General features: G+C 58.6%; 1 protein-coding gene across 1 annotated transcript in view; it reads left to right on the top strand.

The window, feature by feature from the left end:
- The window catches only part of SKI (SKI proto-oncogene), a 56,896-nt gene that overhangs the window by 1,415 nt on the left and 32,895 nt on the right, over positions 1–22,586 (top strand). The window lies entirely within an intron of this gene.

The raw sequence follows: 22,586 nt of genomic DNA, 5'->3' as shown, positions 1-22,586 counted from the left end.
CAAGGAGGTGTCCAGGCCGAGTTGGCGGAAGGGACCCGCCCTGGCTCTAGCTCCCGGGCTGGCACATGGAGGGGCGCCTGCCCCCGTGTCCTAGCAGACAGAACTTGGCCGGCAGGGCCTGTTTGTGCCTTGAAGGTTTGGGAGACAGACACTAAACCGAGGCCAGGTGTTCGGGCCGTGGTGGCAGGGGGCCGAGACTCGGCGACTCCAGCTCTGTGTGTCTGCCCTGGCCTGCCAGGGAGTGAATCCCAGAGTCCCCCGTGCGGGGGCGAGGGCCCCTTGGCACTGGGCTCAGGGACTGGTCAGCGGGCACCCGGGGCCCCGAGTGTCAGGGTGACCGCCGGCCTGCGATTTGTTTTGGATGTGCACGTTTCCTTCTCTCCTTCTCTCTGAAACGCTGAAGGGCGCCGCGGGGAAGGGCCGCTGGCCTAGTCCCTGTTGTTTGCCAGACGGAGGATCTGTGTGATCCAGCCTGGCAGCTCCCGGGCCACTCGACGCCGAAACCATTCAGTGGGGTCCACGCTAACTTTCTGTGACATCTTCCCCCTCTCCCCGAGTATTTGTAACTTTTCTTTTAAATATCCAGGCTTATTAAATTGCACACACAGAATGCTGCATTGGCTCAGCTATTCTTGGGAGGCCTAATTAATTCAGCTATTGCATCAAACTTTTTTTTTTCCAAATCTGTGAATAGATGCTCCCGCCCGGTTTTCTCTGGGCGCCCCTCCAGCGGAGTGTCAGAGTCTCAGGGAGCGGAGGAGGGGAGGGGAAGTGAGGGCCTGTCGCCTGCGCTCAGAGGGGCCACCGTGTGCGTTTGTGGATTTGTGGTGTTTCTGCCCTTGGCTAGGCTGGCGCCCAGGTGGCAGCTGTCTGCAGACTATGGGGCTGGGATTGGGCGGGAGGGACAGTCTGAGTGGGCAGCGCTGGTGGGGGAGTATGCTGTTGGGAACGGCCGGCTGGCCGGGCCCTTCGTTTTAGACTGGGAGCTGGCTCTGGGTGGCATGGTGGGCGCTCCCTGCACACTGGGGGCCTTTCTGTTTGGGGTGCCTGCCCCCTTGACAGCCATCGTGGCCCGAGGGAGCCCCGTGTGCAAGGTGGTGCTGGGTTCTGGCCGACAGGGGAAGCCCGTGGTGGGTCGCTTACCCCGGGGTGGAACGCAGAGGGGCTTGTCTCACAGGGTGTGTGTCTGTGTCTGTGTCCGAATCTGGGTCGTGTATGTTTGTGGCTGTCTTCCTGGGGTGGGCTCTTTGTTGCAGCTGCAGACCCGGGCCTCAGCCCTCTTGCAGCAGGCTCCGCTCTTCTGGACATGGGTGTCCGTAGGCTCAGCTTGTGGGCCCAGGGACTGCCAGGTGAGAAGGCAGGACCGTCCCCTGAGCCACAGTCCCAGAGAAGAGGTCAGAGGGGGCTTTCGTGCCTGGTGATTTCAACAGATGGTCAGCACCACCCTTCCTCCTCCTGTGCTCCCCCCAGCGCCGCTCAGAAAGCTCATTCACCCGTTAAAAAAATCTCCCCCGTGATGACGAAGATGTGGTCGCTGTAAGTGGTTGTTGGGGTCCCCAGGCCGAAGTGTCAGCGCGGCCTATCCTCGCAGTGGGGGTATGGGCCGGCGGTCCGGTGTCCCTCCTTCCGGGCCTCGGCCGTGTGGCTGGCTGGCCGCTCACACGCTCCTGTGCCTTCCTGCCACTCCTGTACCTCGGGGGGCACTCCTCCCGCCGGCCTCGCCGCCTATCCTGTTCCCGGGACTGTGCTCACTGCCTTCTCTCTGTGACTATGCGGTTGGGAATTCTGGGGTGCGTGGTCCTTTCCAGAAGTCGCCAGCACAGCCTGTCTACATGCCAGGGACACCCCACCCGTGAGAAGGGGGGGTCTGAGCCTCAGGATCAGGGGGACCCATGGCTGCCCAGACCCTGCTTGTTCTGGAAGAAGCTGCCTGGGAAGACCCCCTCCCGGCGCCCTGCCCGCCTCTGTTCACCCCTCCCACTCCCTGCTCGACAAATTATTCACGGGTTGTGTTTCGATTTCTTCACTTTTCTCGTAGTTTAGTTTACTGTTTTTGGTCTCCCAAGGCTGAGGGCAGAGAGGAACAGAGTGTGCTGGCAGCACTCTTTGTGGGGGCCTTGGGTGCCGGGGCCATGAAGTGAGCCGAAGTGTGTTCCAGGTGCCGGGGGCCTAGGGGTCGCCCGGGTCCTCTGCCGTCAGCAGCGGGCGGGGGCCAGGGACTCTCGTGGGGCCCTGGTGCCCAGTGGCCTTCTCTTGCCCTGCCGTGCCTGCGGCCTGAGTGCGGTGGGGCGGCGATCCCAGCGTGGGACCGAGTGGGGGGGCGGGGCTCCAGCCTGAGCTGGAGACCCTTGAAGGTGGCGCGCCCATGTGTGCCAGCCGGGGCCCTTCTCAGTGGCGCCCCCCACGCCACGGGGGCCCGAGGATGTGCTCTCGGCCGTCCTACGGCCGTTGGGGCTGCCGGGGCCCCGGCTGCTGTCCTTGGTGTCCCGCGCTGGGCGGGTCTGAACGTGGAGCCCCACGGGGCTGCTCCCATGTCCTCGCCCTGTCCCTTGCTCCGTTCCTCACTAGCTGCCTGACCTTGAGCAAGTTTGCCTCAGTTTCCTCACTTGTGAAAGGGGGACTGTAGTAAGTAGCGGCCGTTGGCAGTGTTTTTTCGGGGGTGTTTAAGTGATGAGGTCATAGGCGGGGCGAGGACGTGTCCTTTTGCTGCTGGGAACGTGTGGCGAGGAGATGGGGGCCTCAGAGCCTTCCCATGGCCCCCTCCCCTTTTCTTCTGCCCAGTCGGCTCTGTCCCTTATCTGATGGCGTGTGAACCAAACTGGACTGGTGTTTTAACGGTACGGCTGCTATCAGTCATGGCGGGACGTTGGTGCTGCCAGCCTGGCTGCTGCCTGGGACGCACCCCTCGTTCCGCGGGAGGGCTCCTCGCGGGCCGAGCAGGCGGCGGGGCGGGGGTGTGCTGTCTCCCCAGGGCTGGAGCCTGGCCGTTCCTTGTGTGGTTAAGAAACGGGCTCCTGGGAACTGCTGTGCCTTCGGAGGGTCCCGCTTCTCAGACCGGAGACCGGGGATGGTGTCGCTCGCTGGCCCCTGTCCTTCAGACGCTGAGTCCTCGCAGGAGTCTTCTTTGTAGAATTGCCTGCACACCAGGGGCTCGTGGGCCGATGGTCGCCGTGGTGTGTGGTGTGAGCGTCCATGGTGCGGTCTGTCTGAATTCCTAGCGCTGGAACGGTTTCCCTGCGTCACCTGATGACGGCTCTCTAGTCAGAGAGCAGTGCTTCCTCAAAGTAGAGACCCGGCCGGGCTGTTGGCGTGGAGGAGCGTTGAGTCTCTTGGTGTCTGTTGCGGATCGGCTGTGGCTGTGGTGGAGGGAGATCTGGGCCTCTAAGCGGGCTGCGTGTTGTGCGTTCAAGCCGAAATGGCCACGGGAGGGCATGGAGTCAGGAGCGTGCGACAGGCTGGAAGGGACTCTGGCCAGCATGCCTTTCCCGGCACTCCCTCTCTCATGGGGGGGCTGTGCTCACCGGATGCCGTCAGGTTTGGCCCTAGATGTGAGGTTTGGCTGTCCGGTTTTTTGTCTAAGATATTTATTTCTCTACCTGTGTATGTATCTGTTTATCTATCTGTTTTTCTTGGCCGCGCCGGGTCTTAGTTGCGGCACGCGTGCGGGAGCTAGTCCCCCAACCAGGGATCGAACCTGGGCCGCCTGCATTGGGAGCGGGTATCTTAGCCCCTGGGCTGCCGGGGAAGTCCCTCGGCTGTCCCTTTGTCCACTTGTTTTGCTCGAGGTTTTCATGGGGCTCCATGGTGATTCCCTGGCCTTGGACGCTCAGCTGAGAAGGCGGGGTGCCATCGGGCGATGATGCGAGGCCAGGCTCCTGGATGGGCCCCGCCCCTTGTGCAGGAGGACAGGGTCTGCGGGTCCGTCTGGTCCTCAGCGCGAAGGCCCCAGAGTGAGGCCGGGGCCTTGTCAGAAGGGAAACAGCAGCTTGAGGAGCCTCTGGTTGCTGCCCTGAGCCCTGTGGTCAGCCGTGTGTGAGGGAGGGAAGGCGTGGGGGGCTGGCCCTCAGTCTCTGTGCAGTGAGCGGGCCACGTCTGCCCGTCTTCAGCCATCCTGCCGATGTCCAGGACGTCTCCTTGGAGCTGGGCGGGGCCCTCGTCTCTCCGGGGGCAGCAGGGTCCTTGAGTGGCCCTCGCCTCCGACCCTCCTGCCCCCCGGGACCCCTCAGTCGGCGCGGGGCTTCGAGAGTAGGGCCAGTGGCTCCCACGCTTCGTTGCAGCGCGTCTGGGTACCGTCTGTCTGAGATGCCAGGCGAGGCCCACGAGGAAGTCTGGGGAGGGTGACCGCCGGGCGCCGGGAGGGCCTGGGGGAGGCGGTGCTTCCGGGCCCTGCGCCCCGGCTGTCTGGCGGGAGGTGTCCGTGGCCAGCGGCCGGACTCTCTGTGGCCCGGAGACTGTTACACAAGCAGCAATAATGTGTCTCTTTCTAAGGATTGCGAAAGTTGGGGAGGATTTCTCCACTGGAAGAATTATGCAAGTTTCAACTGAAATGTTTTTTAGAAGTTTCTTTGTTTTGAGTTAAAATACAGAGGCTGAATTATTTCCTTAAGGTCTGCGAGAGCTGCGGGAGAGGGAGAAGGCTCCATTCCTCCAAGGGCCCTTCCTTCCCTCCTGCCCACTGGTCATGGGGCGATGGGGCGAGTCCAGGGGGGCTGGGCCCTGAGATGGCGGGGCGGGGGCTCTGGGCCACACGCATCCGTGGGTTAATGAGGGCTGATCCGAGCCTCAGAGAAGGGACGGGAAGTCGTTTCCGGGAGTGTGGGGCCCACGCGGTGGGGTCTGAAGCTGGTTTTGGTCGGAGTTGGGTTAGCACTGCGAACGGTGTCCGTGTGTCCGTGTGAGTGGAGTGGGGCGGGCGGGGCCTTGGGCTGCATGTGTGTCCACGGTGTGACCTGTGCCAGGGTGGCCCGGGCCCCCATGCAGCCTCAGGGCAGGGGGGGAGCAGAGCACAGCTCTGATGCTGCCGTCTGTGAACGCAGGGCTGGCTTCCAGAAGCCCCTGCTTCAGCGCAGTGGGGCGGCCGGGGGAGCAGACAGGACGCTGTCGGGTATTTGGCGTTTGCGTCTCCTCTGATTTTACATTTTTGATTTAGAAAGACTCAAAGAACACTGCGACTTCTTGATTTTGCAGCTACAGATAATTCAGGAAGTTGGCGTGGCTCTGTGGGCCGCGCAGCCCGCAGCGGTCAGGCCTGCCCCGCGGTCTGGGCTCTCCGGGGAGCCCTTGTTGCGGCCGGCTCTGGGGTTGTGTGTTTGTGGTGGTGTTGTCGGCTTCATGGGGGGGGTGTTGGTCTCGGCTGGGTCCCCAGTTCCGGGCCTGGAATAAATACTCGTTGAATGACTCATAGAGGCATGAAATCACTAAGCGTCAAGGTTTACTGGCAGCTTGGCTGTGGATGGCTAGAAAAGGAGAGAGCGGGGAGCTTTCCCGGGAGTGGACAGAGCTGTCCTGTAGGTGTCGGGCGTCCTCGCCCTGCTTCACATTTGCTTGGGTCTGCATGGGGGGTTCGAGGGACGCTCTCCCTGGACAGGTCTCGTGTGGCGTCGGCCCCGACGTGTCTTCCGCTGGGATGCTGGTGGGCTACTTCGAAAGGAACATCTCTTGTTGAAAGTAGGCTCCCCGCGACGTGGCCAGCAGCATGGAACTGGGTTGAATGTCAGGACTGTAGGTGGGGGCGATGGATGCATTTTGGGGTCAGCCACTGGATGTCAGGTGGTCCTGTGTGCCCGCGCTGGCCTCCCTCAGCCCCCGAGGAGCTGTTGGCCACGTCGTCACAGGAGCCAGGTGGTTGTGATTGGTGCCTGGGGACCTGCCCAAAACCTGGGCCTGGCGGCACGGTCTTCTCCGCACCCCACTCTTCCCAGCTGGGCAGGGGCGCCCCCGTGCCTCTCCTGCGCCACATAGCGTGTTCCGGGAGGGCCGAGGGTCTGTCCCGCTTCGTGTGCAGGAAACCACCCCAGCATGGGAGCCCACCTCCACATCATGGGCTGTCCCAGCCACACCCACTGCCAACAGCCCTGGGGAGGCCGGCAGCCCACCTGGCTCTGAGGCCGGGGGTATCTGGACGGCCTGTGGGGCTGTGACTGGGCCTGTGAGTGGCCTGCTTTCTGGGTCCACATCTGTTCTCTGACACCTCAGGGTTCTTTCATGTTGCCGTGGCCCTGGTTCGTGGCTCAGGCCCGGTGGGTGGGCGAGGCATCCACGTGGCAGCGGCAGTGACAGGCGAGCTGGCCAGTGGCCGCGTGTGCTGCCTTCACACCCGACCTCCTCGCTCTCCGGGGTCGCGGCTGTGCTCACGGTTCCTCCGGCCCGTCCTGGTGGACGCGTTCCTGTTTGCCCGGCGTTCTCCTCTTGGATCAACTCACTGCTGCCCTTCCACCCTTGGAACAAGAGGGGCGGGCCGTTGGCCCTGCAGAGCCCCTCTCACCCTGCGTGCGGCTGGGGTGCCTCACACGGGGACCCACGGGTCCAGCCGTGGACGGCAAGGTGCACAGTCTTCATGTGGACCCGCTGGGCGCGGGCCGGGCCCTAGAGACGGTGGGGCCTCGGCGCCCCGGTGCTTCGTGTTCCAGCCGCCGCGAGTGAGGCTGGGCTGGGAGGCGGGTGTGGGCGGGTGTGGTTGTCTGACTCCAAGACGTCGCCCCCTGTGGGGCGGGTGTGTCTCTGGAACCGTGGGCTGGTGCTCCGTGAGCCCCTGGCGGAGTTGGGGCAGATGGGGCGGGGGGGCCGCCGTGCTGCCCCTGGAGGAGGGGCAGGTGCATGTGTCCCATGGGTAGTTCTGGAATCCCCTGGCCCCTCCCCGCCGGAGGTCAAGGCAAGGTAGAGGTGCTGGGCTGCAAGGGGGAGCCTTGGGGGCGGGGGGTCTCTGCTGGCCTTGACTTCCTTCTGCACCTGGGGTGGGGACCCCAGGCCTGGTGTGAAGCCCCGGGGGTCCCAGCCCTGCCCTCCCTGGTCTCGCCTGGGGCTGCTGGCTCCCCCTCACCTGCCGCCTCCCGCTTCCTGGCGTTCGAACCACGTTGCCCAAACCGTTAAAAAAATTATACTCCCAAGTTGAATGATATGCAAATGTAGTCAATTAAGCGAGGGGATTTTAATTAGCAGTTTAAGTTCATGTGTGAAGTGCCTAGCCTTAATTACTTGACAGTTTTGTTGTAAATTTGCTAAGTTTTTTTTTGCAGAACTATCAAAACTGTGATTTTTTTTTAACATCCTTGTATGTAATAAGTGTCGCCTAGCTTGCCTGACCCTAGTGGGTCTTTTCTGCATTTATAAAGCTCTTTAGGCTGTGAGACCAAGGTGGGCCCTGGGCTGGCCCCGCGTCACTCCAGGAGGTAAGCTGTGCTCCACGTGGCCTGAGCGGCCGTGCGGGGTCCTGGGCTCCCTGGTGGGGGACGCTCAGGACCCTCCTCCCAGCCGGGGTCCGGCCACCTGCAGTGGAGCTGGGGCTGGGCCCTGTGCCGACGGGTGCGACTGCAGAGGACCGAGAACGCGGCCCCTGCCCTGCCCGGCGCTGGGTCCCCGGCATCCCCGCCTGCTGTGAGGGCCCGGGGATTCCGAATCGCGCTCCCTCCCCACGGCGAGGAAGAAGGCCTCCACTCCTGCCGCCCCCCACCGAGCCGACAGTGCGGCCCGAGGCCGGCCCTGTGTCCAGTCTCTGCCGCGGGGCGGGTGTCCTGCAGGGGAGGTTGGAGTCTCCTGTTTGGGGAGAACTTGCTTTCATTTTCCTGTTGCTGCTGTTGAGGTGGTCTTGAGTCACTTGGGGGGGTCTCCCGTGGTTTTTAGTGCCCCTCGGGATTTAACTACCTGAGCTGGAGGCCTCTCACGCATCACGTACGTAATTAGGCTTTTAAACGTTCTGTTAAACACTTACACTTGTGTTGCGATTTCTCTCATGCGTCCCCGTGCCAGAGGCCCTGGGGTCCCCGGGACTGAGGAGTGTGGCCGGGACTCCACAAGGCAGCCCTGCAGCGTGGCCCCGCGGCGGCTGTAAGCGAGCGGAGGGATGGGGGCGCAGGCCGTGCCTGGGGCTCGCGAGAGTCGCAGACGCTCCGGAGCCGCCTGGGCCTGTGCCTTTGCTGCTATGGGGTGAGTGGAACAGAATCCTGCCCAGCAGAGCCCACCGCCTGAAGGGACCAGCGCTTGTCTCTCAGTGCCATGGTGACATGTCTGTGACTTATAAACTGGGAGATTCAAGAGTGCCCCGAAGTCGGGAGGTCAGTTCACGCAGCCACACACCCGGTTCCACACGTGCCATCGTGTTACTCGTTTCTTTTCATCTAGCTCCTTCCTCCTTTTTATTTGTTTTTGTTTTGTTTTTTTTTTGGCGGTACGCCGGCCTCTCACTGTTGTGGCCTCTCCCGTTGCGGAGCACAGGCTCCGGACGCGCAGGCTCAGCGGCCATGGCTCATGGGCCCAGCCGCTCCGCGGCATGTGGGATCTTCCCGGACCGGGGCACGAACCCACATCCCCTGCATCGGCAGGCGGACTCTCAACCACTGCGCCACCAGGGAAGCCCTCCTTCCTCCTCTTTAAAAGCAGACCCCAGGCATTATCTCACTTCATGTTTAAGTGTTTCAAGATCCGTCTAACAGATACAGAATTGGAGAAAATCACCACCACTCTGCCATTAGCGCGTCTGACAAAATCGTCGAGAATGTCTTAGTGCCAGCCGGTCCCCGGCCTGTGTTTGGATCCCCGCCGTCTCAGACACAGTCCCCTGCGGGGGCCTTGTAGGATCCGGGGCACACGCCCTTGGGCACTCCCTTGGGCACACGCCCCTGTGTGCACGTATCTCTGTGCACGTCTGTGCGTGTTTACAGCCACGTAGCATTTTTGCGAGTAATCTGTGGTATTGAGGGTCCTGGCGTTTATTCTGCATCCGAGGGTTGGGCCACGTTTTTGTTATTACAAGTGAGGCTTCAGGGAGCATCTTACCACGGATCCCTCGCAGAAGCCTCAGCACAGCCGCGCGTGGTAGCACGGAAAGTCATGCACACCTGCCAGCTGCTTCCTGCCCCCCCAGGACACCATCCTGAACGTCCCCGTGTCTGGACCTGTGTCCAGCGAGGCTGCTGGCTCCCCCTGGGTCTTGTCCCGCGGTCTGCTGGCCTGGTTGCTGGGCGCACACCAGCCTGTCCCCACTCTTGTGTCGATGGACTTGGGAGTGCCTGCGAACAGGAGTGTGGAGCGTCCTTGGTGCAAGCGTGTGCACGTGTGTCTGGAGCACGGGCTGTGCTGGGTCAGAGGTCATGCTGAGCTGTTTTCTGAAATGGTTGTACTGGCTGACCGGCCCCTGCGGGGAGGGGAGGGGAGGGCCTGGGTCCTGAGGTGGCTCAGATCAGTGTCACCGCAAGTGCATCTCCTCAGACGCCTGGGACTTCCGGTGAGTTTCTCGTAGGAGATTTGGTGGCTCAGAGCGAGCTCCCTGGCCTGTTTCTTTCATTTAATTATTCACGCACACGTGTGTCTCTATACTTCTCTGGCATCTTTGGTCGCATGGGGTGACTGTGTGCTTAAATCTGCGTGCACAGTCCTGGGCATCTCTCAGGAGGCTCTGACCCCCGCAGGGTGTAGGCCCTTTTTAAGGGCTCTAGATTTTGTTACCAGAATTCTTTCTCTAAACGGTGTGCCATTTACACGCCCACCTTCCTACCTTCTCACAACGTTAGGTTACCGTCATTCAGAATAGCTTTGTTAATGTGAGAGGTGAATAGCTCTCGATTCCTTTTTTGCTAATGGAGTCGGCCATTTTGTTATTTTTAGTATTTTTTTCTGTAATTCTTCTTATACGTGGTTTTTTGGTGTGTGGGGTGAAATATATGTACCATAAAATTTCCCATTTGTTTTTTTAAGTGCACAGCTCAGTGGCATTAAAGCACGTTTACACTGTTGTGCAAACATCACCACCATCATCTCCAGAACTTTCTCATCTTCCCAAACTGACACACTGCCCCCATGAGACACTCACTGCCCACCCCTCCCCCAGCCCCGGGCCCCACCCTCCTACTTTCTGTCTCTGTGAGTGTGACTCCTCCAGGGACCTCACAGAAGCGGGATCACACAGAATTTGTCCTTTTATGTCTGGTTTATTTCACTCGACATCGTGTTCTCAGGGTCCATCCACGTTGAGCAGGTGTCAGAATCTCCTCCCTCTGTGAGGCAGAATAATACTCCGCTGGATGGACGGACCACATTTTGTTTATCTGTCATCAGACGATGGACACCTGGGTTGCTTCCATGTTTTAGCCATGCTGAATCGTGCTGTTGTGCGTGGGTTTAGCCTTCCTTCAGTTCTGTCGGGCACGTTCTCATGTGTGGAATGGCTGGTCACACGGTAATTCTGTGTCTGCTTTTTGAGGGACCTCCATACTGCCTTCCACAGCAGTGGTGCACCTGCGTCCCGGGTTCCCCATATCCTCGCCGACACTGGTTTCTGTTTTTTGATGGCGGCCACGGGTGTGAGGTGGTGTCTCGCTGTGCTGTGACTCGCGCTCCCCGATGATCAGTGATGCTGGGCATCTTGTCGTGAGCCTGTTGGCCGTGCGTGTGTCTTCTTTGGAGAGAGGTCTGTTCGAGTCCTTTGCCCTTGTGAACCGGGCTGTCTGTCTGGCCTTGTTCAGCTGTAGGAGCGCTCTGCCTTTTCTGGAGTCTGATGCTTTGTCGGCTGCTTCAGTCACCCCTCTGTTGTCACTGTGGCTGGACACCCATTTTTGTACAAGGAGACCCCACGTGCCTCAGAGACTCTGGTGCAGCCGGGCACAGTGGGAGGGGTAGTGACCTGCTGGAGGAGGGGCTGCCGGCAAGTCTCACGGTGGAGCGTGGCGGGCGGACCTGGATGCAGACGTCGTCCGTGATGGGGCGTCCGCGCTGTGCCCGGCTCGTGGGGGCTGGGAGGGAGCCTGCAGGGGCCGGGGGTGGCTCTGCCCACCACGCGCGGGCCGTCTTCGCGTCCTGGGGAGGCCTCTGCGAGGGCTGCTGCGCGTGTGCCCTGGTCGGGGCCAGGCTCTGGACAGATGGCCGGGCCTCGGCCCGGGGTGGGGAAGGGCAGGGCAGGAGTGTGTCAGGCTCCGAGGGGCGGCCCGGCGAGCCTGGCGTGAGGCTGTCTTCTCTCTGTGAAGTCTGCCTCCTGCCCCAGTTTCTGGAGAAAGTTCTGGTAAGAGGAAGTGATGGACTCTCTGAAACTGATGCTTCTCCCCACACAGAGAACCGCGTCTCCACCTTTTAAGTGTGTCACCAGATGTGGGTGGCGCGCTGGACCCAGAGCAGGCGGACACCCACCCCTGCCCTGGACAGCTTGGGGGCAGCTCGGGGCAGGAGTGCCCGCTGGCCGGACGCTGACTTTTTCCTGGGAGACTGGGAGGAAGGTCAGAGCTGCTCCTGGGCAGCTGGGCGGCCGACGCCGAGCTCGGGGGCCAGCATGCGGACCTGCAGCCCCACCTGGCTCGGCTCCAGGACAGTTGGGAGGCCCAGGAGCCCGAGCCCAGGACCGCTGGCCCCTTGGTGTCCTCCCTCTACCTTCGGACACCGCTTTCCGCGTGGCTGGCGCTCGTGCCCCTCTCGTGGCCCTGGGCCCAGCCCGGCCCCCAGCCGTGATTTCCACTAGTTTGGCATTGGTTTCAGGAGGCCACGGTAACAGGGGGCCCGGGAGACATGGGTCCTCCGGGTGGGCCACTCGCTGTTGTGCTCCGCCACCTTGTGGAGGTGTGGGTGGTGAGGGTGGGGGTGGGGGTGGCATCCCTTCCCTGGAGCCCCGAAGGGCCTTGAGGTCATGGGGTGGCTCCTGGGGCCTGGGTGGTGGCCTTGGCCGGGGCGGCCGTGCCCCGCTGCCCGCACCCCAGCCCCGGGGCTGCACTGCCTGAGCTGATGACCCGGGCCATCCCCAATGTTTGCTTTCCAGACACCCCCATCTTGGCCTCCTGCAGGGGGGGGCGCAGGCTTGGACCTGGGGGGCCGAGGTCACCGTCTGCTCTTCCGTCCAGCTTTGTCTTAGCTGTTGACTGCGGATGAGAGACAGGGTAGTGGGGCTGTGCGGCCCGCCGTTGGCTCTCGAAAGGAGGGTCCTTGATTGTTGTTTTGCAGATACCGCCCGGTCTGCCCACTGGGTGGGGTGACGCCACTGGCTGGACTCAAAGGGAAGACCCGGTGGTGGGAACCTGGGCGTGGCCTGCAGTGACCGCAGTGAGGGTGGCGCTTTGTGCTTGGGTTAAAGAAAAGAAGGACTTGGAAATCTCTCAGCGGGCTCTCCCTGGCCTCTCCGCTGCCCACAGTGAAGCAGAAATCACTGTCTTTGGATCTGATTTTAACCTTTCCCCCCCACCCCCCATCTTCTCTGTGCAAGTACTAGTAAGTATAATTTTTTGGTATTTCTGGTCAAGTAGAAGTTTCTTGAAACTTAGAGAGGCAGTTTAGCTTAGTGGTTAGGGGCATGGATTCTTAAAACCTGACTCCTGGGACTTCCCTGGCGGTCCAGTGGTCAGGACTCTGCACTCTCACTGCCGAGGGCCTGGGTACCATCGCTGGGCGAGGAACTAAGGTCCCACAAGCTGTGTGCTGCGGCGAAAAATTAAAAAAATAAAACATTGTCTCTTTACCAAAAACAAAACCAGAAACAACAAAGAACCGAAAAACACTTGCTTCCCGGGCCCAGATCCTGGCCTGGCCAGTCTCTCCCTCGGATCTGAGGCCCTGTTACTTCCTCGGGCCTCGGTGTCCCCACCTGCGAAGTGGGGTGGTGGGGTGCCCACCCCTGCGTCGGTCACGATGAAGGCCCAGCACCGTGTGTGAGCTTCCGGCTGCCCCACCCCTTTTCTCTTTCCGAAGCCGGGGCATCTGGCAGGAGGCAGCGGGCCCGACAAGCCGTCCCAGGAGCCCAGCTGGGGCCGTGTGTGGGCATAGCGGGCTGGCATGGTGGCCTCGCTGCGGCCAGCCGGGCCAGTGGGGCGGGCGCCAGCAGGTGCCGTGGGCAGAGCACACGGTGAGCCAGGCGGCCACAGCTCTCTGTACCAGCAGCGGGCTCATGGGTGGGCCGGGGCCTGTGCCGTCTGTGGTCAGTGTGCCCCATGCTGGCCACCCCGATGGACTTGCAAGTTCTCAGCCCACTGCCAGGGGGTGGGGTCCGAGGTGGAGGGGTAGTGGTGCGTTTGGCCTGGGCCCCTGCGTGTGGTCCTGTTGGGAGGCTGGGAGCCACCCGTGTCCTGGGGGCCCCTGGGCTGTGTGCAGGCCGGGCGTGCGTGGGCCAGCTCAGCCGCCCACCTCAGCCATGCCAGCAGGTGGTGCCCGGTGACGGGCTGCGGGAGTCCCTTCTCTGCCGAGTTCAACCTTCACGTGGCCCCATGGCGGGAGGGAAGACCTGCATTCTGTTTCAGAGCAAAGCTCACGGGATGGGATTTCAAGTGGGACAACTTTGGGTGATTCTTCGAGTGGTGATTTGGGTAAACAAGCCAGCAGCGGTCCTCTCCGGTGGAAGCAAGGGAGTGTGTACCCGCTTAGGGAGGTTCCTTCCCTGTCCTGCTGCTGTTGGGCTGGGGGCTTGGGAGGGAGGAGCCCGTGGGGCGGGGTCACGGGCCGACATCTCCTGTCGGCAGGAGCCAGGGGCTTGGGTCTCGGAGGGGCCGGGGGGTGTGAGGTGTGGGCGTCGCCATTCCCCTGCTCCTTGTTGGTCCAGGTCCTCATGTGCTGGATGCTGGATCATTGTACCAGAGAGTTGAACTGGAATTTGACATTTGTTTTTATAACCACGTTTGTTACTGTTCAGGAAATCTGGAATTTTGAGAGTTAGGTTTTTCATGCTGTTTGATTTCTGACGACGCCTTTGGGTCCGTCTTAGAAAAATCGCTCAGCGCGGCCTAAATATCGCAGGCGGTCACTGCCCTGCGTGAGCTGGGCGTCCCCAGAGCGCCGGGCCCGTTCTTGGTGCGCGATCCCGTGTCCTCATTCTGTGGCGGGGCTGCTGCTGCCGTTGGTAAACCTGCTGCGTCTCCTTGGTTTGGGACTTTTTAAGAAATCTTCAAACCTGCAGTGAAGCTTTGAGAGCAGGTTCACCAAGGTTCACACCTGCTATGCTGGAGGGAGTGTCCGTCACTGTGGTCCTTGGGTGTGTGACCACCGGGGGGCCCAGCTGCTGCCCCGTCCTGAGCCCGTCATCTCTCTCGGCCCTTTCACAGTGGTTTGCTTCTGCCGGGGACCCGCCAGGATGCGCCCTGGGCCGTCTCTTCCGGGCCGTCTCCTGAGTTCCTCCCCACCTTTGGTCCTGCCTGACGCTGCATTTGGAGGGCGGGAGCCGTCCTGTGGATCTCCAGCCGGGGTGCCTTGGCGTGTCTCCTGGTCGGTGTCAGGTGGCGTTTGGGGCGGGATCGTGAAGGTGCAGGAGGCTCAGAGTCTGCCTCCCCTTGGGGACGGCAGCTTTTGATCACTGTCGTGAGTGGGGTCTGCCTTTTCCCTCCATGGTTAATAAGTAATCTGTGGGCAGACTTTAGACCCTGCCAGCATCCTGTCCCCGTGAACTTTCTCCTGGTGGGTTCATTGTCCCTCTGCGATGCTGCCTGACCCGCGACAGTGGCCGGTCTGCTTCTCACGGAGCTCTGCCCTCCCTCCCCCTCCTGCTGCTTGGTGTCACCAAATTCAGCCCATTTCAGTGTCCCAATCGTTCTGCCATTATCTGATGCCTAAACTGTCCCTCTTTTGGCCACCTACTGGGACTCGGTCCCTCCTGATGGCTTTTCTCCCACCCCCCACCGCCATGCCCCACACCTCATGGCAGCGTGTGGCCCATCCTCTCCTGACGGCTCCCTTACAGGGAGCCGGGTCACCAGGTGGTTTAGTCTGAGATGCGGCCCCTTGATGTGGACGCGCCTGCCCCCAAGCCAGAGCCCGGGGGGGTGGGTACCAGTCTCGGTAGGGGTTGCCTCACGTCGGGCAGCGGTAAGGTGACTGCTGACGGCAGATGATCTTTCTGCACGTGAACGTAGGGCCGTCTTCCATTCCTCATTGTTAGGGGTCATGGATGGAACCCAGCCGCTTCCTCCCCAGTGGCTCGTGTCTCGGGGGCCTCCCATGGGGCTGCGTCTGTTGACATTTCACTGTCCCTGAGCCCAGAGGCCGTCTCTGTGCCTGTGTCCACTCCACCCTGGGCTGTGCCCAGGTGCGCCGTGCGCTGGGCTCGCTCACACTCTTCCCTGCCCAGAACGTCCTCTCGTTCCTGCGCCTGGATCTGTGTCCTTCTCTGGGCGAGTGGGGTCAGGAGGGCAGGGAGCCTGGTGCGCAGCGCGGCCTCCAGGTGCCTGTCACTTCGGTTTGAGGTGGAATGGAGAGAATCGAAAAACGTCCCTTTTTTCCCCATTTGGAAAGCAAACCTTTATCCTACCTCAAATCTCTGAAAGCCCTGTAAGATTAAAAAAAAAAGGGGGTTGACTCATTTTAGCTACCCTAAGAAGGATGAGAGTGTTTTGAGAGCAGTAGTGGCTGATCGAGGATGAGGTCGCGACACGCCAAGGCACCCCGGCTGGAGATGCACAGGATGCCCCGCCGCGACTGCCTGGCCGCGCAGCTTGCCCTTGCCACAGGAGGTGACTGCGCTCGCTGGTCCCCCCGCTCTGCAGTCAGGGAAGGGCCGCAGGTGCCACAAGTGGAGGCAGCCAGTCCTCTGTGGGCCGCGGTCCTGTAGTGTGTGTGCGCTGCCGGGCCTGGCGCCGTCCTGAGCTGTGCTGCGTTGTTTCAGGTGCCCCAGGTGCATTGCTAGGTGGTCTCTAGGTGGGTCCAGGGGGACCTCTCTCGAAAGTTCTTCCGAGACTTTCTGATCCACGTGGGAGCTTCTTGTTCATCTCGAGCTATTGATTCTGAAGTGTCGGGAAGGTCCGCCGTATAGCCTGGGCCATCGACCAGCGTGATGCACCTGCTCGGAGTGCTGGCCGGCGGGCCTGTGTCCCTCCCCCCGGCCCCTTGCCGGCCCCTCTGCCCTTAGACGAGGCAGCATCAGGCTGTGGGCCCAGCGATGGATGGAGTTGTCTCCAGGATTGGTGCTGACGGAAGGAGCTAGCTGGCCCAGGCCCTCCAGCCCATCCTGGAGCACACAGGGGGCTGGGAAGCCCCACCCGCCGGGGGTCCTTCTCCTTGCTCCCTGTCCCTTGAGTAGCCCTGAAGCGGTGCTGCCTCCCCCAGGAGCCGCCACGTGGAAAGCTCGGGGTCTTTTGTCTGCCTGTTGTCCATTTTGATTTCCTTGGTGCTCAGCGTAGACGTGCTGACGCGCACCCTCTGGCTGCCGGACAGTCCTGTGTGCACTTCTGGTTGTCACTGCCGCCCTGGGTGGGGCAGCTGAGTCGGGATCTTCTGTTTGCTTCCGACGTCCTCAAGGTCCAGGCCGGCTGACGCTGGCTGTGGCTCGGCCTTCGCAGGCAGGATCGGGATGTCGTGGGTGGACACGGCCGTGGGGGCTCTTTTTCCTCCAGATGCCCGTTCCTGCTGCGGGGCACAGGTGACCTTTAGCCACATGCTGCCCAGCAAGGCCCACTTTGTAATGTGGTGGAAGATGCGGGCTTGTGCCCCTGCTCCCCAGGTACGCGGACGTCACTTCTCCGTCTTTTTGGGGTTTGAGGGTTTGATGTTAGTTCTTATCACGATGTGGGCATCCTCTTACCTTTACTGTCACTTGGGGTCATGGCTAAAGAGCCGAAGGCACAAACCCAGTGACCCTGTCCTATACTCTCCACTTGGCTTTGGGCAGGGGCTTCCTTTGGTTCACGGCTTATCCTCTGTTGACCCGTGTTTCTCAGTCACCTGTGCCTGCCACCTGTCCGGGCCTGCCCATGCCGTTGCATCTCAGGTCTGGATAAATCCACCCTTCGTGCTGACTGTTGTGACTGTGGGACGTGTTTACCCTGAGCCAGCGGGTGTGTTCGGACCTCATTTTCTGTCTGCTCTGGGTCCTGCATCCTGACCTCACTTCCTGTCTGCTCTGGGTTCTGCATCCTGACCTCACTTCCTGTCTGCTCTGGGTCCTGAGTCCTGATCTCACTTCCTGTCTGCTCTGGGTCCTGAGTCCTGATCTCACTTCCTGTCTGCTCTACGTCCTGCGTCCTGATCTCACTTCCTGTCTGCTCTACGTCCTGCGTCCTGATCTCATGTCCTGTCTGTTCTGCGTCCTGCATCCTGACCTCACTTCCTGTCTGCTCTGGGTCCTGCATTCTGACCTCACTTCCTGTCTGCTCTGGGTTCTGCATCCTGACCTCACTTCCTGTCTGCTCTGGGTCCTGAGTCCTGATCTCACTTCCTGTCTGCTCTGGGTCCCGCGTCCTGATCTCACTTCCTGTCTGCTCTACGTCCTGCATCCTGATCTCACGTCCTGTTCTGCGTCCTGACCTCACTTCCTGTCTGCTCTGGGTTCTGCATCCTGACCTCACTTCCTGTCTGCTCTGGGTCCTGAGTCCTGACCTCACTTCCTGTCTGCTCTGGGTCCTGAGTCCTGATCTCACTTCCTGTCTGCTCTACGTCCTGCGTCGTGATCTCACGTCCTGTCTGTTCTGCGTCCTGCGTCCTGATCTCACTTCCTGTCTGCTCTGGGTCCTGCGTCCTGATCTCACTTCCTGTCTGCTCTACGTCCTGTGTCGTGATCTCACGTCCTGTCTGTTCTGTGTCCTGCGTCCTGATCTCACTTCCTGTCTGCTCTGGGTCCTGCGTCCTGATCTCACTTCCTGTCTGCTCTGGGTCCTGAGTCCTGATCTCACTTCCTGTCTGCTCTGGGTCCCGCGTCCTGATCTCACTTCCTGTCTGCTCTACGTCCTGCATCCTGATCTCACGTCCTGTTCTGCGTCCTGACCTCACTTCCTGTCTGCTCTGGGTTCTGCATCCTGACCTCACTTCCTGTCTGCTCTGGGTCCTGAGTCCTGACCTCACTTCCTGTCTGCTCTGGGTCCTGAGTCCTGATCTCACTTCCTGTCTGCTCTACGTCCTGCGTCGTGATCTCACGTCCTGTCTGTTCTGCGTCCTGCATCCTGATCTCACTTCCTGTCTGCTCTGGGTCCTGCGTCCTGATCTCACTTCCTGTCTGCTCTACGTCCTGTGTCGTGATCTCACGTCCTGTCTGTTCTGTGTCCTGCGTCCTGATCTCACTTCCTGTCTGCTCTGGGTCCTGCGTCCTGATCTCACTTCCTGTCTGCTCTGGGTCTTGTATCCTGACCTCACTTCCTGTCTGCAGTAGCTCCTGCGTCCTGACCTCACTTCCTGTCCGTTCTGTGTCCTGGGCTTGGTCATTGTTTCCTGCTCCCCTGTGAGGTGCTGTCCCCCTCCTTGAGACTGAGATGCCGGACCTGGCGTGTGCCCTACCTCTTCCCTCTGAGCCCGGCATCAGGCAGGTGACTGTGGCAGGCCTGGCGCGGGCCGTCTGCCCGGTTGCAGGTTCCTAGTGGCGAGTCCCGGCTGTTGGTCCGTTGCTCTCCTGTCCTCTGGAGCACCTTCCGGCTGGACGTCGGCCTCTCTCCGTGTCATTTCTGGGGATTTCTTCCACTTTCTCATCTAATACTTTTTTTTTTGCCTGTCGACTTTTGGGTTTTGTGATTTTAATTTTTAATATGTCTTTTTCTGTTCTTCGTTTCTTTTGTGAAAGCGCTCGCCTGTTCTCGTTTCATGGATGCAGTATCTTGTCTGTTATCCCCAGGAATGTTAACGGCGGTTTCCTTCGAAACCCTTTGGTTTTGGGGCCTCGGCTTTCCCCACGCTGGTGGTTCTTTGTCGTCTGCTCACGTCGTGGGGAAGCATGATGGGCAGCGGTGGGGTGGCATGGCTGGGCACTCAGGGTCCGCCGAACTGTCCCGCGGACACACTTGCAGATGAGCCCCTGATGTTGCTCCCGAGAAACGTCCTCTCTGCCCGCCGTGGTCGCTGGCGTCTTCGCACCCCGCGCTTGTCCACGTGGCCCGTGGCCCTTGGCCGCTGCTGCCGGCCCAGCCTCCTCCCGCCCGTGCAGGTGCTCCTTCGCTGGAGGGTGGGGGCTTTGGTGGGTTTTGAGAGGAGGGCGGGGTTGAAGCGTCTTTGTTCTTCCATCTTGAAACTGGTTTTCTTTCGTTCCGCATTTTAATTATTCCATCTTCTTGATGAGTTTCACTGAATTTGCAAAAGGTTTTGGCATTTTAAGCATTCGGGAAGGAAGAGCATAAAGAGCTGCTTTAAAAAGGACGATGCGGTACTGCCAGTGATCTGTGACTTAACCAGAGCAACCCTCGGATAACCAGGGTTTGTTTTCTCGCAGTGTTTTGTTTCTTGCTAGTGTGTGTGTGCATGTGTGTGCACACGTGTCTACACAGGGTTCACCGCCCTTGAAGGTCTTGCATTCAGCGTCTCCGGCTGAGTGTGGTCTTGACTGATGTTTGGAGGAATGACTCAGACCCCTCGTTCTGAGGTTTAATCATCCCCGAGTGTCGAGTGGAGGCAGTCAAGGGAGAATGTGAACCAAGACAATTTTGGAATTGCCTTTTAAAAGTGGGTTGAAAACTCCTTGTCAAGAAGTGAAAAGAACCAGCAGGAGCTGTTCAGTAATAGAGGTTTGTCAGGACACGTCTCGCTTTCCTTTCTCCTTTTTTGAGATCTTCTCCTGTGGTGAAGTCAGCAGACACGTTTCATCACCGGCCGCCCAAGGCCCAGGGCCTCCTGCGGAGTGTGGGCTGTAGCTTTCTGTTAGTGCTCACTCTTGCCTCTGGTTCAGTCCATCGTTCTTGCCGGTTTTCCAGACCAGTGGATCTAGAGCTTGGGCTTCAGAATTCTTCAGTTACTAGCTTGCGAGTCCCACCCCTGGAGTTTCAGATTCCTAGATCTGAGGTGGGCCCTGAGAATTTGCATTTCTTACAAGTTCCCAGGTGACGCTGCCCCTGGGCCCCCCTGGGAGAAGCCCTGGGCTGAGGCCAGAGCCCACTCGTCTATGTAGATAAAGCTGTATCTGCTCACGGCCTTGCCCGTGGCATCCACTGGGCCTGTGGCTGCTTTTGTGGGAGCCTGGAGCAGCTGGAGTGAGAACGCAGGCCCCAAAAAGCCAAAAAAAAAAAAAAAAACCAAAAATACGGTTTGTCCTTTATAGGAAGTGCTTGCAGGTTCCTGATCTGGACAAAGAAATGACTTGAATGCATGGCCACGGCAGTTCTGCGAGTCTTTTGGGGATGGAAAAGGACGTGCTTGGGATCGACCGCAGACGAAGTGGTGGCCTCTGCTGCTCATTTACACTTGTCGTTGACCTTTGGGAATTGCTTCAAGCCGTGGAACAAATGAGTCCTGGAATATAAAAGCTCCAGTTGGGATAATTGCTGTATAGTTTTTTTAAAGGCAGGTTTTTAAAGGTATAGTTAACATAATCTGTGCATATTTAAAACGTACAGTTTGATAACGTTGACAAATGTGTACACACGTAAAACCATTGCCCCAGTCAAGGTGAAGAAACCGTCCCTTACCGCGAAGTGTCCCGTGCCCCTTGGCGGTCCCTCCGGCCTGTCCCCCCATCCGTACCCCGGGCAGCACCGAGCAGCTTCCTTCACTCTAGATGGATTTGCCTCTTTTTCGGTCTGGTTTCTTCCACTCAGCATAATTGTCTCGCGATTCTTCTGTGTGGTCGTGTCGGTAGTTGGGTTTTTTGTTTGTTTTTGCTCCATTGTGCGGATTTGCCGCAGTTTGTTTCTTCCCTCACCTGCGGACGCTCGGGATCCTTTCCAGTTCCTGGCCGTTACTTATAAAGCTGCCGGGAACGTTCCTTTACAAGTTGTGCCGGGACGTTCACGTCTCCTTTGTGTAGACACCTAGGTGTGAATGGCTGGGTCGTGTATTTGTGTGCAGGTTTGCCCTTCTAGAAACGCCGAGCTGGTCCAGAGCACCCACACCACTCCCCATCCCCGCCAGCATCCCTGCCAGCATGCCAGCATCCCCGCCAGCATCCCCGCCAGCATCCCCGCCAGCACTTGCTGTGGTTGCTCTCGTTTCAGCCCTTCTAACAGGTGTGGAGGGGTATCTCATTGTGGTTTTAATTTGCGTTTCCCTAATGACGTTGGGCATCTTTTTGTGGGCTTATTTGCCGTCTGTGTGTCTTCTATGGTGAAGTGTGTGTTCAAGATTTGTTGGTTATTTCAGTGGAGTTGTTGTCTTATTGGTGAATTTTGAGAGTTCTTTATGTATTCCGAGTGCAAGTCCCTTTTCACGTTTATGCTTTGCAAAGCTTTCTCCCTGTCTGTGGCTTTCTTTTTTCTTCATAGTGTGGCTTTCTTTTTTCTTCCTTTTTTTCTTCTCAAGAGTAGAATTTTAACATTTTGATCAACTCCAGTGTACCAGTTGATTCTTTTGGACGGGGCTTTTGATGTTTTAGCTGAGAAATCTTCCCTAATGCAAGGTCACAAAGATCATCTCTTTTGTTTTCTTCCACAGATTTTGTAGCGTTCAGGTTTACATTTAGGTCTGTGATCTATTTTGAGTTAATTTTGGGGAATGATGCAAGGTCCACATCCAAGTTCATATTTTTGCATGTGGATGACCAGTTGTTCCAGTGCCATTTGTTATAAAGACTATACTTTCTTTACTGAATTATCTTTGCACTTTTGTCAAAAATCAGTTGTCCATATGTGTGTGGATTTATTTCTGGACTCTCTTATGTTCAACTGGTCAAGTTGTCTATCTTTATATCAATGTTGTGCTGTTTTTGATTATTATAGCTGTATAATTCTTGAAATCAGGTGATATTCACTCTCTAGCTGTGTTCCTTTTCAGAGTTGTTATGACTATTTCAGGTCCTCTGCATTTCCATATGAATCTTAGAATCAGTTTGTCAATTTCTGTGAAAAACAATCTTGCTGAAATTTTGGTTGGGATTGAATTAGATTATAGGTCAATTTAGGAAGAACTGATATTTTAACAGTTTTGAGTTTCCAACCCACGGTCAAGGTATATTGCTGCATTTGTTTAAGTTATGCTTAGTTTCTCTCAGCAATATTTTATAGTCTTCAGGGCACAGGTCTTTGACGCCTTTTTTCAGATTTATTGATTTATCAACAAGTTTTTTCCTTTTCTTTTTTGGTGTTATTGTAAGTACTCTTTTTTTTTTTTTTTTTTTTTTTTTTTGTGGTACGCGGGCCTCTCACTGTTGTGGCCTCTCCCGTTGCGGAGCACAGGCTCCGGACGCACAGGCTCAGCGGCCATGGCTCACGGGCCCAGCTGCTCCGCGGCATGTGGGATCCTCCCGGACCGGGGCACGAACCCATGTCCCCTGCATCGGCAGGCGGACTCTCAGCCACTGTGCCACCAGGGAAGCCCTGTAAGTACTCTTGTTTTTTAAATTTCAGCTCCTGATTATAAGTTGCTAGTACAATTTATTTTGCATCTTGCAACCTTGCAAATCATTCTAGTAGATTTTTGGAGATCCTGTCAGGTTTTACATCTGTGAATAAAGGCAGTTTTGCTTCCTCTCTGATCTGGATGCCTTTTCTTTGTCTTGTGTGATTGCACTGGCTGGAGCCTCCTGTGGCTGAGTAGACATCGTGAGAGCAGACAGCCTTCCTCCTGGTCTAGGGGAA

This window comes from Lagenorhynchus albirostris, chromosome 2 (assembly GCF_949774975.1).
Source record: "Lagenorhynchus albirostris chromosome 2, mLagAlb1.1, whole genome shotgun sequence".
NCBI lineage: Eukaryota > Metazoa > Chordata > Mammalia > Artiodactyla > Delphinidae > Lagenorhynchus > Lagenorhynchus albirostris.
This window is presented reverse-complemented; position numbering and strand designations above follow the sequence as displayed.